Raw genomic sequence first — 20,867 nt, 5'->3', positions numbered from 1 at the left:
ATATTTTAGTATATTATTAAATACACTAAATTAAGGTTATTATCTATATTATTTGAAACCAAATAATCCATATATATTAGTGCATTTATGTCACATACTAGATTAATAATTTGTCATGGAACTGTATCTATTCATATCAATAAAAATATTTAAATTCTTTGTGAGATTGGAACACTTTCTCAGAAAGAAAACAATGGAGGTGTAAGAAAAGTTATACCAGAAAACAACAAATTAATAGATATCAAAATGATCTGCCTCAAATATTTTAGAAAATGTAGGAAAGCAAACAGTTAATTATGATATAATGAAGTAATTGGGTGTTCATTGGTAGGACTGATACTGAAGCTGAAACTCCAATACTTTGGCCACCTGATGCAAAAAGCTGACTCATCTGAAAAGACCCTGATGCTGGGAAAGATTTAGGGCATGAGGAGAAGGGGATGAGAGGATGAGATGGTTGGATGGCCTGACCGACTCAGTGGACATGGGTTTGGGTGGACTCCAGGAGTTGGTGATGGACAGGGAGGCCTGGCATACTGCGGTTCATGGGGTCACAAAGAGTCGGACATGACTGAGTGACTGAACTGAACTGAAGTAATTGGTAAATATGTTTAAATTATAAAGTGTAAATGATCTCTTAAGCACAATATTATATGATGTTCTCCTTATATCTGTGAGTCAGTGTATATTCTGTATAAATTTTGGTATGTTCCTGATATGAGATTTTTTAAGAGGAAAAAGAGCATACTACTCACAAACCTCAAAAAAATTCAGTGTAGCAAATTCTTTTTTAGAATATATTCACACAGTTGTGCAAAATTTTTAGTGAAAAGGATGGTTATTTTTTTAAATTACCATATGAGGTTTTTGAGGTCGTGGATCAGGGACAGAACTATGAGGAAAAGGTAAACAAACACTTGTTAACAGATCTGAGTTGTCAGGAATAAGCAATTATATGATATCGTTACTGAAGTCTGGCCCTACTAGCAAAATATCTGACCTCTTCTACAGGTTTATATTTGTGTTTTCAGTCTGTCTATTCCCAGAATGATATTTTCTTCAAAGTTTGTGTATGCAGCACCCTAACAGTTTTATCATTTTTCTTTTGTTAAATATATGTTCATATCATACATACACAGAACTCTGTATCACAAAGTACATTTTTTTTTTTTGTCTTGGGGGATAAAAGTTTGTAAAGTATTGTGGTCCGATCTAATAAGCGGGACAAAAATCCAGAGACACCATTCTTTTCTGTTTTAAATACCTATATCTCCATTGAACTCACATTATAATTATAAAATGAGTTAATTCTTCTAATAATATTTCATTTAATTGTTAAAGTCAACACACAGATTTCCAGGAGATAATGACATACTCTTTAGTTTCATCTTCTGTATACATTATTTCCCTACTATGTGCTTCATATGACTGGAAAAGAAGAAAGACTTTTTTGAAAAAAAAAAAAAGAGCTTTAAGTTAGCTTTAGAGATAAAAGATGCCATTCATTATAGGTGACAAAAATTCATGATGCTTTTGAAAAATAGTAAGAAATGAGAATTTACTTCACATAAGACCCCCTTTCACTGATTTCTTCATAGTCTGTCTGATTGTACCTTACGAACCAACTCTTAGTCTTATGTATCTAGGTTTCCAATAAACAGAGTAGAACGTGACTGCTCAACCTAAAAGCAAGGAACTAGAAAGTCACATTAAACTGTGGCAAAAAGCAAAATAAAATAAATTTTAAAAATCAGAATATTCATTTGTCCTTAAAGTAGAAAGGAAAAGCTCATCTTGGCAGAACATTTTGCTTTAAGGAACTGACGTTATTGAATGAGATGTTATGACTTGGTTTTCATGAAGATAACAACCAATGATTTCCGACATACTTTAGTTACAGTTACTGTACTCACCTCAGTCTTAAAGTTCTAAAAATCTAGTAACTATTTGCTAATTTCTAAGAAAATAAAAACTTGATTCTAAATTTTAAATAAGGGCAAATAATATTGGTGGTATTGGTTGGTTTAGTTGCTAAGTCCAGTCCGACTCTTCATGACTGTATGCTCTGCAGCCTGTCAGTCTCCTCTGTCTATGGGATTTCCCAGGCAAGAATACTACAGGGAGTTGCCATTTTCTACTCCAGGGGATCCCACGGCTCCTGCATTGGCAGGTAGATTCTTTATCACTGAGCTACCTGGGAAGCATATATATATATATGAGTGAGTGAGTGAAAGTTGCTCAGTCGTGTTCGACTCTTTGCGACCCCATGGACTATTTAGTCCATGGAATTCTCCAGGCATGCTGGAGTGGGTAGCCTTTCCCTTCTCCAGGGGATCTTTCCAACCCAGGGATTGAAACTAGGTCTCCTGCATTGCAGGTATTTACCAGCTGAGCCACAGGAGAGGCTCAAGAAAACTGGAGTGGGAAGCCTATTCCTTCTTCAGTGAATCTTCCCACCCAGGAATCAAGCTGGGGCCTCCTGCAGTGCAGGCAGATTCTTTACCAACTCAGATATCAAGGAAGCCCATATATGTGTGTGTGTGTGTGTGTGTATACACATACTTATATACATACTTTTATATATATTTATGTTGTTTGAGAATTATTTACCTTTCATAGAAGCAACTTCTTTCCTCCAGAGAAACTCTGTATTAACAGTGTATGGGAATCCCTTTTTTTCCCAAGTTTATTTAAAATATTATGATATATTCTTGAAAACATTTTATTCTCCACTGAGGCACCATGGTTGATTAGATGTCCTTTCTATTTGATCTGTCTTTATAACCCTAAAGCTCCCTTTGCCTATTTTTTATTACGAAAAAAAAAACCACTGTGTTTATTGAATTATTTGCCTGTTTCAAGTAGGCACTGTAGCATTTTAAAAGGAAAGGCTGAAGTGTTGCACTTAAGATCTTCACTGCTTCAGAGCCAAATGTTGGAAACATGGCAGATTTTGGTTTGTTAACTTAGGTACATACATAAATTGTAGATGCCTCAGATAATGATTCCTGTTACTACTCTAACAAAATGCTGTTGTAGGGTTATTTTTGAAGATTTGCCCTGATCATAAATAATACATGTCCAATATCAAATTATCAGTTCATTCTCTGTATGAAAATAATTTGTGTCACTTTATACTAAGTACATGTAAAATCTGAACACCATACTTGATTCATCCCAAGCATTATTATTTTGAATCACAACTATCTTTAAAATTTCCCATCAGCTGTATTTCTATAATGTTTAGAAACTAATCTAAAACATCATACATGTATCTCTTTATTCCTCTAAGAGCCTTACAGCTGTTCTCCTTAAGCACAGAGCTTGTTTTCCATTTAATCTATTATTTGTCATAAAGTCATATCATTTTTCCTTGTAACACTAACTCCCTAATTTAAGATGGCAAACTAAATAAGTATAACATGTCACACTTTAACCCTAAATAACATAAATGGATTAAAATATATTTTAAAAATAAGCAAATTCTGGAATTTAAGAAACCACATTAGCAATTTATGGTAATTTTTATAAATCTTTAAAAGATAGAAGAGATTACATAAAATATTGGGAGAAAATAAGACCAAAAGCTAGTAGGTAAGATTTCCAGGATGTTTTGGATAAACAGTAGAAGTTTGAAAAGGGTGAAAGCTCAGAATTAACTAAGATAGGATCCATTACTGTCAATATATTTAAGGTGATGTGGTCTATTTTCAAAGATAATCCAGTCTCATTATTATGACAATGATTACACAACCCCTACACATTCCCTATTTATAGTAATGTGTATCAGGAGTGAACTTTCACACTGACTATGCAAACACTGGGGTCAGAGAGGCAGGTGGTCATCTCTAAGAAGTTAAACACTGGTAAGCCCAACCAAATCACATACCATCTTTCCTGCATAATTATTAGAGAGGTCTTATGATCAACAGATGCAGTAATCATAATGAGGAAAAAATAATTTGATTATTTATATGAACATGTAAGTTAGAATCACCATTGATTTGATGAATACCAAAACAAGAAAGAAGAGAAAATAAATTAATAAGTGAAAATTCAATACCTAAATAAAGATAATAGAGAAGAGTTTAAAATTAGCACATCTAATAATATAAGAAGGATAAAGGTTGCTTCATTTTCATCAAATACTAGATAGCTGATTATGAGTGCTAAACAGAAACAGACAGAGCTCAGGAAAGCTAAAATGTGACAAGTGAAACCCCAAACTCAACAGATTTCCTGTGTACCTTAATGGACATAGAGAGAGAGTGATTTAGTAAGCTGGAAAGTAAATGGATGCGTTTTTTTCAGGATAAAATTAAAATACAAAACAAGAGGAGAAATAAAGATATTTTGAGGATATTCATAGAAATAGTAATGAGAAATGAATTCATAGAAATGAGAAATGAAAACTGGAACTACAAAAGAAAGATAAGTAGATAAGAGAAAGGATGTCCATTTACTCTTGAAAAATTGGTAGAAAAATGTTTTCTGAGGTAAGTTAATGAAGTTTTGCTATGCCAGAGTAAACAATGAACCAAAATACAGAAAATTATTGTATATAAAAAAAAATGTCAAAAAGAAAAGAAGCTGATAAAAGTAATTTTACTTTTATTCTTTTTTTAAATTTAAATTTACAAAACAGTCTTTTGTACTTTTATTCTTATAATTGTTAACATGCCAATACACAAAATCTCTTAGTTGAGTCCTACTGGGTAACTGTGCTTGGAAATTTATAATTATTTAGATTTACAAAGGTAAAAGGAATTATCTTAACACTTTACTTTTGAGAAGTAGAGAACCAGGGTAAATTAAATTCAAAAGAGATCACGAGACAATAAATTAATTAAAAGTTAGAGAAGAAAACCAATAAAACTGGAAAAAGGGAAAACAATTAAAAAATTAATAATACTACAGAATGATTCTAAAATAGGGTCAATAAAATTTATAAAACTCTAGCCAAGAATAACAGAGCAAAAAGAGAAAAATTACAAGTCAGCAGTACAAGTCCGTAAAAGAGAAGCTATTATACTGATCTAGTTGATATTAAAAGGATAACAATGGAATAATCCAAAAAGCTCTACATCCACAAATTTGATAACTTAGAAATAGTAGATCATCCTTTAGAAAGGTGCAAACTATCAAAACTCACATGAGAAAAAATAGCCCTATCCTATCAAAAACACTGATTAATAGTTTAAAATGCTAAAAAAAAAAAAAAAGAAAAGAAAGAAAGAAAAAGAAAAGCATCAGGTCCAGCTGGTTTTACTGGTGAATTTTCTTAAATAGTTGTGAAAGAAATAATTTGATCTCAGAATATACAAGCAGAAGGTGAGCTCACTAATTATATGACACTGCAATGGCCTCATAATGAAATAAAATAAAGACATTACAAGGAAGGAAAACTAAAGACATATCTTCCATGATCTCCCATGAACATAACTGCAAAACACTTCAATAAAATCTTAGTAAATATATGTTCTATATTTAAAAGTGATTATACACCAGTGGTCGTGTATGGATGTGAGAGTTGGACTGTGAAAAAAGCTGAGTGCCAAAGAATTGATGCTTTTGAACTGTGGTGTTGGAGAAGACTCTTAAGAGTCCCTTGGACTGCAAGGAGATCCAACCAGTCCATTCTAAAGGAGATGAGTCCTAGGTGTTCTTTGGAAGGAATGATGCTAAAGCTGAAACTCCAGTACTTTGACCACCTCATGTGAAGAGTTGACTCATTGGAAACGACTCTGATGCTGGGAGGGATTGGGGGCAGGAGGAGAAGGGAATGACAGAGGATGAGATGGCTAAATGGCATCACTGACTCGATGGACATGAGTTTGAGTGAACTCTAGGAGTTGGTGATGGACAAGGAGGCGTGGCGTGCTGCCATTCATGGGGTCGCAAAGAGTCGGACACAACTGAGCGACTGAACTGAACTGAACTGAACTGATACACCATGCCCAAATGGAGTTTATTCTAGGTTTACAAAGCTGGTTCAACATGGGAAATTCAATTAATGAAATCCCGTACAGACTGGACAAGAAAAAATATATATGATCATGTTAATACATAGTTTTCTTTTGCACAAAATCCCAAACAGTTATGTTGTAAACTGAATGTTTATGTCTCTCCCAAATGCATGCATTGAAACTCTGCCCTCCAATGTGGTATTACAGGATCGAGGGCCTTTGGGAAGTAATTCAGTCATGGGGGTGAAGTGAGCTCTATCAGACACCATATCTACTGGAGACTTTAACTTAGATTTCTCAACCACCAGAATTGTGAGAAATAAATTTCTGTGTTTATAAGCCACTCAGTCTATGATATTCTGTTCCATTAGCCCAAATAAACTAAGAGAGTATCCATGACAAAAGTTATCAGTGATTATGGATAGAGGAAACCCTTAAATTATCAAAGATTATTTATAAAATCATACATTTAACAACAAATTTAATAGTGAGAAACTAGGTGCTTTCCTCCAAAGATCATGAACAAAACAAGCTGTCTTCTCTCACTACTCCTAGTTAACACTCAACTAGAATTCATAAGTAGGAAAATACAACAAGAAAGCAAATGTATACAGATTGGAAATCAAAAAACAAAAAAGCAAATAAAACTAACCCCAAATTATCTTTATTTGGAGAAGACTCTCAAGAGTCTTCTCCAACACCACAGTTCAAAAGCATCAGTACTTCGGTGCTGAGCCTTCTTCACAGTCCAACTTGTTAGGTAGTTGGAATGGGAAACAGGAGTCCAGAATAGCGGTGCCTAAAAGACAAGGAAGGGAAAAGCCTGCGAAAATAGAACAAAGGAAGGTCCGAGGACCAGAGTAAGGACCTCAGGTAGAACAAACAACACTCCTGGCTAGCCCAATTTACATAGGGTAGGCCCAGGGAGAGGGAAAAACATATAAAAAGAGGAGCCAAAAGGCTGGGGTCTCTCGCTGTCCTGCACTGGCACATTCCCCTACTCTCTTCTCTTCACGTCTGTGGGTTGGCATGCCCTCCCGCCTCAAAGATGGATTTTTCTGCTATTTTCTAAATAAAATAGAGCTGTAACATGAAGCTGTAACACTGATCTGTCTAAGAGCATAACATGATCTGTCCAAGACCCGAGATCTGTGACGCCCCGAGGGCTTTAATGTCCGTCACTCCAAATCTTTTTTGTGATGAGACAGAACTGAGGAGCATACACTCACCTGACAGACTGATAAGCAAATATGTTAATACACAAACATATTAAACACTGTTAATATGCAAGTTCTTCCCAAATTGAGCTATAGATTCAGTATAATCTCAATTAAAATATTAGAAAGCTATTTTGTAGATATTGACAGAACAATTCAATATTTATTTGTAAATAAAATATATAAAATAATCAATATAATACTGGGAAAGTAAAGTAAGTTTGGAGGACCAGTCAATTTCATAACTTACTGTAAAGCTACTGTAATTAAATTGGTGTGGCATTGGAAAAAGAATAGATACAATAATTAATGGAATAGAATAGAAATCTGAGAAACAGACCCACACAAATTTGGTCTGTTTCTATATGATAAAGGTACAATGACAATCCAATGGAGAAATGATAACCTAATAAATGATGCTGGGAAAATTAAAGGTCCCTACATTAAAAAAAAAAAAAAAAAGAATCTAGACACATGCCTAACATCTTTAATGCAAATTGGCCTTCATGTAAAGTGTAAAACTATATAATTTTAAAAGACAACATAGGAGAGAATTTAGGTGGACTAAGGTATGTTGATGAATTTTTAAAATACATTGTGAAAATTTAATCAATGGAAAAAAAATAAGTTGATCTGACCAAAATTCAAATATTTTGTTCTTTAAAAGCTGTAGTTAGAATAGTAAGAACAAAGAGGTGATTAAATAACTTACAGAATTTGTCCAAGGCTCAACCAGAATTATAGCTCAGGTTTGCCTGATTTCAAAGTTTTGTCTTCTAACTTATTTTATGTTGTAATAACATATTTAAATATATGTCACAGTTATTTTTTAAAATATGTTGAGCAGTATGTTTTTATTCACTTTGACTCACTTTAGATTTGTATTTCAGTAAAGGAAATTAAATCCTTCCCTGGTGGCTCAATGGTAAAGAATCTGCCTGCCAAGCAGAAGACATGGGTTCAGTCCTGGAGTAGGAAATGTCAACCCACTCCAGTATTCTTGTCTGGGAAATCCCATGGGCAGAGCAGACTGGCAGACTACAGTTCTTGGGGTTGCAAAGAGTAGGACACAGCTTAGTGACTAAACAACAACAAAGGAAAATAAAAACCATTCTAGGTATTTTAAAAAGAATGAACTTTACAGAGTTAACTAAGAACTTATATAAAATAAACAAGCTAGAGAAGCAAAAGCCAGAGGTTTGGGGCTGCACTTTGTGGTTGAATCTAGCTACCTGAATGACAGAAAATCTCTGTTCCTCCCAAAGGCTAGAGGACTCCAAGAACTCTCTGTCAAGTTTACAGCCAATGTTGCCCTGCAGTTCTACTGCACCCTGCATATAGGCGTAGATGTTTCACAAGAAGAGGGATCTATGCCTCACATCTGCCTCTAAATCTCAAAGTCATTGACAGGATATGCATTTCTCCTGATGTTTTGGCAATAATGTTTATTTTCTACTTGATTTTTATGCATATTTTCTGAATATTTCAGGTTACTGTGCTCAGCCTGAAAAATATTACTTGCTTCAAATCCATGATTCTCACTGTATCAATACTGCACTATGATTTAAACTTCAAAAGATCTCATAAAGCTTCAGGAGAACATAGATAGTAATGAATAGTATACTGATAGGCCCAAGGAATAGAGACTATTAAGAGGGTAAAGTAAGCAAGAGAGTTTTTCCTTCTAAGGTAAGTATTTTCACTAGCACTGGATAATCATATACATTAACTGGAGACACTTACCATGTTTATTCAGGTAGTAATTAATGGAGATGAGGAATCAACTTTTAAGTTGGCCTTTACTCTGAAACTTTTACTCCATATTCCTTAAGGTAAAATATACTGACTGAGACTCCCTATGGGTTGTATTTGGAGAAGGCAATGGCACCCCACTCCAGTACTCTTGCTTGATAAAACCCATGGACGGAGGCATCTGGTAGGCTACAGTCTGTGGGGTCTCGAAGAGTCCCACACGACTGAGCGACTTCACTTTCACTTTTCACTTTCCTGCATTGGAGAAGGAAATGGCAGCCCACTCCAGTGTTCTTGCCTGGAGAACCCCAGGGACGGGGGAGCCTGGTGGGCTGCCATCTATGAGGTCACACAGAGTTGGACCGACTGAAGCGACTTAGCAGCAGTAGCAGCAGCAAGGGTTGTATTGTTGTAAGTTAGAGATTATAATGTCTCCAATAATCAAGAACCAATATCAAGGAAAGGATAAATATTGCTGCTCATGTGGCCAAGGATCAAATACCAAGTTTTCAAATGGTCTAATATTCTTTTTAGATTATGTTTCAAATGAACGTTTCTTCCTTAGTTTTTCAAATTATGCATAGAAAAACATCTTGATGTAAAACCTGATAATGCCTCATCAAATTCTATTATGTATTTAATTAAGATATTAATGAGATAACTCTAAAATTGAATGAGAGATTAACTTACTAGCTTATCACTAATAGCCAAAATTATTAGAACTACTGTTCACTTTCTTGCATCACACAGCACTTGGTAAATTTTCACTTACTGTTTAAAATACTCAATTATTTTAGAAATCTCCCTGTATATCTTCTAAGAACCATTAAGAAATGGCTCATTTAACCTTTGTAAAACACAATTTAATTTCAAACAAAGCATTTTGCTCATTCTGAAACTGCGATCATTTAACATCCTTCATGTTTAAGTTTAACAGAATCTACTTTATGGAAACAGCTATGTTAAAAATAAAAGACTGGTGTACATAACTTGTTTACAAGTTGTTTCCCTGATGTCAGTTTTACATTTAAATTGAAACATTAACAATGGTGTTACTAAATTCAATTCATATATTTTTAAAAGCAAATTGGTTTAACTAAAGAATTATACCTTGACATCAGTAGAAATTAATGTTTTAAAAATAACGTAAGATTTTTCTTACACTGGGCAAATCTAAGAGATTTTAATAAAAGCAAATCATGGGAATTAGAAACTATAAAATGTATATATATAAATATTCAAGTTAAATTATAAGATTAAAATAGAAGAAACAGAAATATATATAAAAGCTTATTGTTTTTAACATAAATCTAGAAATATGATTTAGAAACAGATTAATAACAATTTATTTTATATTAATTATCTACACAGTTAAGGTGTTTTTTAAATACACAGGGAAAATAATAAGAGAAGAAAACATTCCAACACAATGTAAAGGGTTGAAAATTAAAATTATAAATTATATACAACTTTTGTAATATGCATCTAATAATCTTGACCTTATAAAGCAGAAATCCCACTTCTTGGTATATATTCAGAGAAAATGAAGTTAGGACCTCAAACACATATTTGTACTCTCATTTCCCTTTTAGCATTATTTGTAATGACCAACATATGAATAAAACCTAAATATCCATCAACATACAAATGAAAAATATAATATATGTAATAAATAAATATTTATAAACATATAATGAAATATAATTATTTTTTTCAAAAAGAAGAAAATTTGCCATTTGTAACAACATGGATAAACTTGGAGGACATTATGCTAAGTGAAATATGCTGACAACCAAAGAAAAATATTGTAGGCTTTCCAGGTGGTGCTAGTGGTAAAGAATCTGTCTACCAGTGCAAGACACATAAGAGATGTGAGTTCAGTCCCTGAGTTGGGAAGATTCCCCTGAGGATAGCATGGCAACGCACTCCAGTATTCTTGCCTGAGGAATCCCAAAGACAGAGGAGCCTAGGGGACTACAGTCCATGGGGCTGTGGAGAGTAGGACACGACAGAGCACCTCACCTTACCTTATAAGTGGAAACTAACTCAAACTCACAAAAACAGGAAGTAGGGTGTTGGTTATCAGGGATTGTGGGAGGAAAAAATGAAAAGATGTTGGTCAAGGGGTTCAAAGTTTCAGTTTTTCAAGATGAATTTGTTCTACAGATCTAATATAGAGCAGTTTGACTGTTGGTTATAATAGTGTATTGTGTAACTGAGATTTGCTGAGAGGGTAGGTCATAAATGATAAAGTAAAATAAAGAAAGAAAAAAGGAAAAAAAAGGAAGGATGGAAGGGCAAAAAAGGTAACTGTGAGGCGATCGATATGTTAATTAGCTTGATTCTGACAATTATATCAGATGTGTATATTATAGCCCCATCTTAAATACGTACAATTTTAATTTGCTGTTTATATTTCAATACAGTTGGTAAAAAAATCAAATTAAAAAGTGGTCAAAAGATATGAACAGACAACTCACTAAAGAAGACAGACAGATGGCAAATAAACACATGAGAAGATGCTCACCATCATAAAGCATTTGAGAATTACAAATTTAAACAATGGGATACCATTACACAGCTCTTAGAATATCTAACATCCAAAATACTGACAAGATTGAAGACTTAGGAGGAACTGGAACAACAGAAACTAATTCATTGCTTGTAAGAATGCAAAATGATACAGCCACTTTGGAACATAGTTTGACAATTTCTTTCCAAGTTAAATATAGGCTTGCCATACGGTCCAGTGATTACACACCTAGACTATTACCTGAACGTGCTGAAAATTTATATTCACAAAAACCTGAACACAAATGTTTAAAACATCTTTATTCATAATTGCTAGAAGCTGGAAGCAATCAAGAGGTCCTTCAACAGGTGAATCGATAAACTGTGGTACATCAATACAATAGTACATTATTCAGGGATAAAGATAAAAGAACTATTAAGTCACTAAAATGCACACAGGAACCATAAACACATATTCCTAAGTGAAAGAAGCTCTCCTGAAAAGGTATTTATACTTAGTATGTGATTCCAAATAAATGACACTCTGGAAAAGAGATTGTAAAAGCAGTAAAAATATCCAAGATTGCAAGGAGAGATGTAGGAGGGATGAACAGATACAACACAGGGCATTGTTAAGGCAATGAAACTGTTCTGTACAATACTGTAATGGCAGATACATGACATTATACATTTATCAAAACCAACAGAATGGTAGCCCAACACAAATAATGAACCCTCAAGCTGGAATCAAGATTGCTGGGAGAAATATCAATAACCTCAGATATGTGGATGGCACCACCCTTATGGCAGAAAGTGAAGAGGAACTACAAAGCCTCTTGATGAAAGCGAAAGAGGAGAGTGAAAAGGTTGGCTTAAAGCTCAACATTCAGAAAATGAAGATCATGGCATCCCTTCCCATCACTTCATGGGAAATAGATGGGGAAACAGTGGAAACAGTGTCAGACTTTATTGTTTTGGGCTCCAAAATCACTGCAGATGGTGACTGCAGGCACGAAATTAAAAGACACTTGCTTACTCATTGGAAGAAAAGTTATGACCAACTTAGATAGCATATTGAAAAGCAGAGACATTTCTTTGCCAACAAAGGTCCGTCTAGTCAAGGTTATGGTTTTTCTTGTGGTCATGTATGGATGTGAGAGTTGGACTGTGAAGAAGGCTGAGCGCCAAAGAATTGATGGTTTTGAACTGTGGTGTTGGAGAAGACTCTTGAGAGTCCCTTGGACTGCAAGGAGATCCAACCAGTCCATTCTGAAGGAGATCAGCCCTGGGATTTCTTTGGAAGGAATGATGCTAAAGCTGAAACTCCAGTACTTTGGCCACCTCATGCTAAGAGTTGACTCATTGGAAAAGACTCTGATGCTGGGAGGGATCAGGGGCAGGAGAAAAGGGGACGACGGAGGATGAGATGGCTGGATGGCATGACTGACTCGATGGATGTAAATTTGAATGAACTCCGGGAGTTGGTGATGGACAGGGAGGCCTGGCATGCTGCTATTCATCGGTTCACAAAGAGTCGGACATGACTGAGAGACTGAACTGAACTGAACTGAACTGAATGTAAATTATGCACTTCAGTCAATAATTATGTATCGATATTTGCTTATCATTTTAACACATGTAGCACACAAGAGCAAGTTGTTAATAAATAGTGGAAATCACAAAGATTCAAAATGAGTATGTGGAAATCTCAGCATTCTCCACTCAATTTTTCTACAAACCAAAAACTACTCTAAAAATGCTTTTAATAATTAAAAAATATATAAAGGAAATGATTCAACTTTGCTGTATATGCATTTTATCCTTAGAATAAAAAGTGAAACTTTTGAAAATGTTAAGAATCAGACCTAACTGGTGACTAAACCAAAGGATGTGACACAACTTGTAGACTTTTTCATTTTGTTCTGACTTCATATTTATGAAGGTCTTGCAGAGCTTGCTTACTGTGTTTTCATCTTTACTGCTTTTGTATTACACACAAATAAATACTCTTATCCTTGTTTATCATTTGCATAACAGGTGCTTTGAAGATTTTCTTTATGTTTTTTCCCTTTAGGTGACAATGAGTTTCCTCTGATTAATCCACATTCTTTTCAATTTTATCTGAAAACTTAAACTAGACATCTGGCTGCTGTTAGGAATGAACCAAAGGCTAATAAATACAGAGCAAAACTGTTTATCTCTTCAAGTGAATTCTGTTAGGTAGTTAAAGTAGGGAATAAGGAGTCCAAAATGGTGGTTGAGAAAAACAGTGACTAGAAAAAAACTGACAAAGCAACAAAGAAAGGGAGAAGCCTGCATAAAGGGGAAGTCTTGGACTGGAGTGACATGCCCAAATAAGCTCCCTTCCCTGATTGGTCTTGAATACATGTGGGTACAAGCCCTAATTTGCTTGGGGAATAACCAATCAAGCCCCCAGAACCACCAAAGGGAAGAGACAAAAGTATAAAAAGGGAAGTCCAAAAGTTGAGACTACTTCTAAGGGGGTTGATCCACTTTCATGTTTCCTGAGTGTATTGCAGGCTACCTTCTCCTGCCTTCTTGAGCTCTAACTAGTCTGCCACGACAATCCTTTGTAAAAACAAGTCAAAGACCTCGAGAAAATACTGCTTGCTGCCTGCTTAGTAAATCCTGCCTGCTTAGCTATAACTAGTCTATCGTTCTAATTCCTTACTACAAGGAAACAAAAACTGAGGGTGAAAAAGTAACCTGACAATTCTATCTAGGATCTTGCCTTCTTGTTAAAATGGTACTTCAAACCAAGTCATCTGTGAGGAAGTAACTGTTCTTATTCAACATATTTGAGCTGGCCCTTCCATACTCTCTCATCCATACCATAAAATTTGTTAAAAGGAGTGTATGCCTATGTGCTCAATCATGTCTGACTCTTTGTGACCCCATGGACTATAGCCTGCTGGTTCCTCTATTCATGGAATTTTCCAGGCAAGAATACTAGGGTAGATTGTCATTTCCTCTGCCAGGGGATCTTCCCAACCCAACGACTGAACTGGTATCTCTTGTGTCCCCTGCATTGGCAGGTAGATTCTTTACCAACTGCGTCATCTGGGAAGCCCTCCAAAGGCATTTGTCAGTTAGTTAAGGGCTCAAAGAAACAAAATAAACTGGAATTGCTTATAAAACATTTAAGTTTTTGGTGTGTTTTTCTATAACATTTATATACTGATGTTTAAATCCACCTCCGTTGTGTTTTAGATGTTCCGTCATATCTTTACTTGTATGTGTATTTATATTTGCAAGAGAGTGTACTTTTGTGTGAATTTAAAATTTTAAGTGGTTGCTTATCAAAACAAGCACCTAAAACATTCAAAACTATTGACTTTATTCTAGAAAATTTCCTAACGTTACAGCTTCAGTGGCTAGATGCTTTGAGCCCCTAAAATGCAAGAGACTTATTCAGCTGGCTATATGGATTACCACTTAGGAGGATATATGAAATCTGAAGTCATAGTAACTATTCTGTCCTTGCTAAGTTCAGCCACTTGGCACACTTATCAGATGTCACTTTCTAGATTAACCATTCTTCTTTAACATGTGAGAATGACCCTTTTTGATTTAACAAAATAGAAATTTAGTCATTGACATGATTAGAAAAAGAGGGTTTTGGGTGAGAATGACCTGAAACGTTAGATCAATATTTCTTGGACTCTCTCTTTTATCTTTGCTTCTCTCCAAGTATTTATTTCCTACTCTTACTGCACTAATCTGGAATGATAGCTGTAGGAAACTTATGAACATCTCTATAAAATATTATGACTAAAGAGAAAAGATTATGCACTTCAATTTGAAGAATTTCAGGAGAAATTTGAGTCACAGTCTTTGAGACTCATCACTGTATCCAGAAAGGAGAGATTCTCTGACTCCTCTAACTTGATCAAAGGAACTATAACTCATTCAGAATCTTATTACTACGTGTAACCACAAAATTGATAAACTACTGTTTTACCCATAGAGATTTTTGTCTTTAAGATAAAAACTTTGAATTCTGATGAAGTAGAATAAGTACCTTTAGTGAGAGGCACTTTAAGATTCATCCTAGCACTGATTAAGACAAAATTGAATACTCTATACAAAAGACCTAACCTGAATATTGGACAGGTTTATTTTTGAATTGGGTGTATATTGCAATTAAAGAATAGGATTTAAGTACTTGAAACTGAAAACTGTGTAATCAGCTATCCAAATAATAATAATGGTAGCATCCACCTGGTAAAGTTGGCTTCCCATGTAACTCAGTAAATCTGAGTGCCAAATGCAGGAGATGCAGGTAAAGAATCTGCATGGCTATAGGATATGTAGGAGACCTGGGTTCAACCCCTGGATTGGGAAGATCCCTGGAGGAGGGCACTGCAACTCACTCCAGAATTCTTGCCTGGGAAATCCCATGGACAGAGGAATCTGACAGGCTACAATTCAGTTCAGTTTAACTCAGTTCAGTTGCTCAGTTGTGTCTGACTCTTTGTGACGCCATGGAATGCAGCACACCAGGCCTCCTTGTCCATCACCAACTCCTGGAGTTTACTCAAACTCATCCTTTGTCGTCCCCTTCCCTTCCTGTCTTCAATCTTTTCCAGCATCAGGGTCTTTTCAAATGAATCAGTTCTTTGTATCAGGTGGCCAAAGTATTGGCTATACAGTTCAAGGGGTGGCAAAGAATCAGACATGACTTAGTGACTAAGCATTCATGCTTGCCTGATAAATTGGCAGCTATAGTCTTTCTCACTATTTAGCTTTTGGTCCTAATGTTCTAGCACGAGAAAATAATTATTTTGATGAAGAAGTAATGTTAGTGCTCACAGAATTAGAATTTTACCTTTTCTCTTTCTTCATGCAGTATTTGAAATAAATAAAAAAATAGAGATGACTTTGTCAACTGAATTCCAAGAGATTTAGCTATAACTGCTAACAAAATGAGGTAAAAATACAATAACCAGTTTTAAGAAATCTATATAACATCAATGTTAATGTGTTAAGAAGTTATATTTTAACTTGAAATGACTCAATTATCTAAAAATGTACTAAAGTCTTGAATTGCACTTTACAAAGAATTTGTATATAAGTAAAATATTTATTTTACTCATATTTAACTCATTAGGAAAATGCATATAGATGTAATAAGAAAGGTTAACTTTCATTGAATTTCATATTTATAAACAGAATTGCCATTTATTTCTATATCTAAGAGAAATTTTCAAAATTCACTCTCAGTAACTTATTCTAAAGTTTAAAATATACTTCAGTTATAAATGAAAAGATCTGTGGAAATATCACTGACTGGATTAAGTTCACTAAACACATATATTTTTGGTTTGCACAGGGTGAAGTGTTATTCAAGGATGTGGAAAATCAGATTTTTTTTTTTCATTTTAGAAAGGGCTTTGTGATACATTAAAGCTACATCTGATAAATACCACATAACTCTTAACATACTGGACACAAAAGAAGTTCTACTGAATTTAATTAAATATTATTAAGCTGATTTATGTAAATAATGCAACTACACATAGTTTTTTTTTTTTTTTCTTCTACTTGCTTGATGTGGTTTATATCACATTCATGAATTTGTTTCATTACTGAAAAATCAAAACTTCTCTGGAGTGACATGGCACACTACAAAGAGTTTTACAATAACTTTCAGAAATCATTAAATATCCAGGACTTGGTGCAATTGTAAATCTGCCAGGCTGACCTCATCAACAGAGTTTCTCATTAGCACACAAACAAGTCAAGACTGATTACTGATTCAGGGTTCAATTCAGTTGCTCAGTCATGTCCAACTCTTTGCAACCCCATGAATCGCAGCACGCCAGGCCTCCCTGTCCATCACCAACTCCCAGAGTTCACTCAGACTCATGTCCATCAACTCAGTGATGCCATCCAGCCATCTCATCCTCTGTCGTCCCCTTCTCCTCCTGCCCCCAATCCCTCCCAGCATCAGAGTCTTTTCCAATGAGTCAACTCTTTGCATGAGGTGGCCAAAGTACTGGAGTTTCAGCCTCTGCATCAGTCCTTCCAATGAACACCCAGGACTGATCTCCTTTAGGATGGACTGGTTGGATCTCCTTGCAGTCCAAGGGACTCTCAAGAGTCTTCTCCAACATCACAGGTCAAAAGCATCAATTCTTTGGCGCTCAGCTTTCTTCACAGTCCAACTCTCACATTCATACATGAGCACTGGAAAAACCATAGCCTTGACTAGATGAACTTTTGTTGGCAAAGTAATGTCTCTGCTTTTCAATATACTATCTAGGTTGGTCATAACTTTCCTTCCAAGGAGTAAGCGTCTTTTAATTTCATGGCTGCAATCACCATCTGCAGTGATTTTGGAGCCCCCCAAAATTTAGACACTGGCAAATGTTACTCTAAGGATGATGACTCAAGGATCTAGATCAAGTGAACTTTCAGCTTCTGAAACAGCATGCCATTACTGAAAACTATAAAATGTATATAAAATTGCAAATGACTGGATATATTTCCCTTTGTCTCCCAATCATTCTAGCCTCACTTAAAAAGATTTCTTTGAAGTTCTGTATTCAATACAGATTTTGATAATGAGAAACTTCTATTCCAAGAATCTAGAGTAATGGATTTATTGCAACTTGTAACTAATTTAAGAATGAACAGAAGACATGAATAGTCATTTTTCCAAAGAAGATAAACAGATGGACAACAGGCAAATAAAAAGATGTTCAGCATTGCTAATCATCAAGGAAATGCATATTAAAACCAAAACGAGGTATCACCTCAAACATGTCAGAATGATTATCATTAAAAGGTCTACAAATAACAAATGTTAGTGAGGATGTGGACAAAGGGGAATCCTATTACACTGTTAGTAAGGATGTAAATTAGTGCAACTACTCTGAAAAATTGTATGGAAGGTTTCTCAAAAAGAAAATAAATAAATAAAAATAGAATTACAATATGATCCAGTAGTTCCATTCCTGGATATTTATCTACAGAAAATGAAAACACTAATTCAAAAAGATAAACACATTCAGTGTTCATAGTAGCATTATTTACAATAGTCAAAATAATAATGAATAAAGAGGATATGGTGTATATATATAACATATACATGGAATAATAACATATACAATGGAATAACAACATGGATGAACCTACTGAGTATTACTCTTAGCAAAATAAGTCAGACAGAGAAAGACAAACATTGTTATCACTTACATGTGGAATCTAAAAAAGATAAAACAAATGAACAAATATAACAAAACAGATTCATAGATATAGAGAACAAACTAGTAGTTATCAGTGGCAGAGAGAAAGGGGGCATAATAGGGATGGGGATAAAGGGGTACAAACTTTTATGAAATAAACTACAAGGAGCCAACATTAATCTAGCATTTCGTGATTTTTTTCCTTCACTATTCATGCCAATGAAATGAGATTGAACTCATGTATGGTGTCCCATGTATGGCAGAGGTAGTATCATTAATGACTTCTACCACAATTATTGATATGTATCTTTTAGTCTTTTCTGTATAATTTGTGTGTCTCATTTATGGGAACAATACTCAATTTTTTCACATAAACAATAAGTCAGTAATTTAGGTAGCTTTCCTGAATAATCAAGAATGGTCTCAATTTGGAGCACACAGCTGAGACATTAGTTCCAGGTTGGTTATTTATATGATGAGAGTTGTTGTGTGCATACAACAGCAACACTGTTCAAAAAGTGCATGAGGTATTAGTCTGAGGCAAATAGGACCAGGTGTCCTGACCGTGAAGGAAATATTTATCCAGCAGAGGCACATGGAAATCTAGGGGAAAGAAAAGACTTTTGTTCATAGCATGAGGTCTGAACCGTGGCCAGACATTAACTGGGTACACATTAAACTTGCTATTCATCTTTTCCAGATGGCAAATATTGGCCTATTGTCATAGACAGGGTGCTAAATTTAAGCTGCAACCTTTTAGTAACTAAAAAAGTTGCATGATTTTGTTTCCAACATAGGACATACTGATTTTCATATCGGGTTATCAAGATATGCTTTATGTGATCCATTATAAAAGAACTCCGTAAGATGTTACCTGTTACTATACTGTCCTTAACACACAGTCTTCCAAAAAGTTGAAAGGACCAATGACATTCTTAAATTCATAAAAGTTAAAGAAAATTTTTAAAAATAAAGATAAAAGCCTCTTGATGTTTGACAAATGATTCCTGTGAAATGAAAACAAAAGCCTTTCATTAAAAAAAAAAAAAACAAAAACTTTCAGAACCCCTTGGGTTCTCTTTATCAAATGTACTCCCATTAGTACTTATGGCATTCTGGTCTACTCCCTCAAGGATATAAAATTTAAGTTCCTATGAACTGGTAACAGGAAGGCCCATGTGTTCAAGAACTTCACTTCTAATACAAGAAATGTGGCAAACCATCTTGAAAGCAGGAATAAGCTATGTAAAATCCAACTCAAGTTGTTCAAGGACCCTTGAGGCTTTGATTGTGTCCCGTCATTTCAGTTTTTCTAGGTTATGTGGTTGACAGGTAACATATGATCTCTCAGGAAACTTAAGCTGTTTTTTTAGCTTCCCTACCAATGGTTACAAATCAATAACCAGTTGTCCATACTGCAATGAGTAGTTTCATGGAGAAATTTAGCTACTATCTTTTGAAATCATTTGATGCCACCAACCAGGTATCTTCAGAGTGTCTTATAAATATTGTTTTATAACAGTCTCTTTGAATTTCTTCAGATAAATTAACCCTTATAGAATCATAATCTTGATTCAACATAATTTATTTTGGCATGGTAATCTGCTAGAGTATTTCTTTTAGCATTCTCTTTATTTCTTTGTGCATGAGCCCCAATCTTTATAACAGTCGCCTCTCTATGAAGTAGGATTGCATCCAAAGTGAAAGTGAAGTCACTCAGTCATGTCTGACTCTTTGTGACCCATGGACTATAGTTGGCCTGGCTCCTCTGTCCATGGGATTTTCCAGGCAAGAATACTGGAGTGGGTTGCTATTTCCTTCTCCAGGGAATCTTCCTGACCCAGGGATCAAATCTGGGTCTCCCACATTACAGGCAGATTCTTTACCATCTGAGCCACCAGGGAATCCAAGTGCTCCCTTAAACTTACTGTCTATCTTTGCTGAGAATTCCTGCAGAGATGAAAAATCCATTTTTTATCCCAAAGCATTCCAATATCATGTACTACTCTGAAAGCACACCTACTGTCTGCATATATATTTACTCTCCAGACTTTGGATAATTAGCAAGATCTAGTAAATAAGCTCTGTCACCTGGGATGATTTTATTTCAAGTAAAGAATTATATTCTAAGTGTGAGTTTAAATTAATGATAGTATATGCTACTTGATATCCTCCAAGTTGTATTTTGAAATACAGTCTATCAACAAATA

Source organism: Bos indicus, chromosome 14 (assembly GCF_029378745.1).
Source record: "Bos indicus isolate NIAB-ARS_2022 breed Sahiwal x Tharparkar chromosome 14, NIAB-ARS_B.indTharparkar_mat_pri_1.0, whole genome shotgun sequence".
Classification (NCBI taxonomy): domain Eukaryota; kingdom Metazoa; phylum Chordata; class Mammalia; order Artiodactyla; family Bovidae; genus Bos; species Bos indicus.
Note: the sequence above shows the minus strand (reverse complement) of the source record.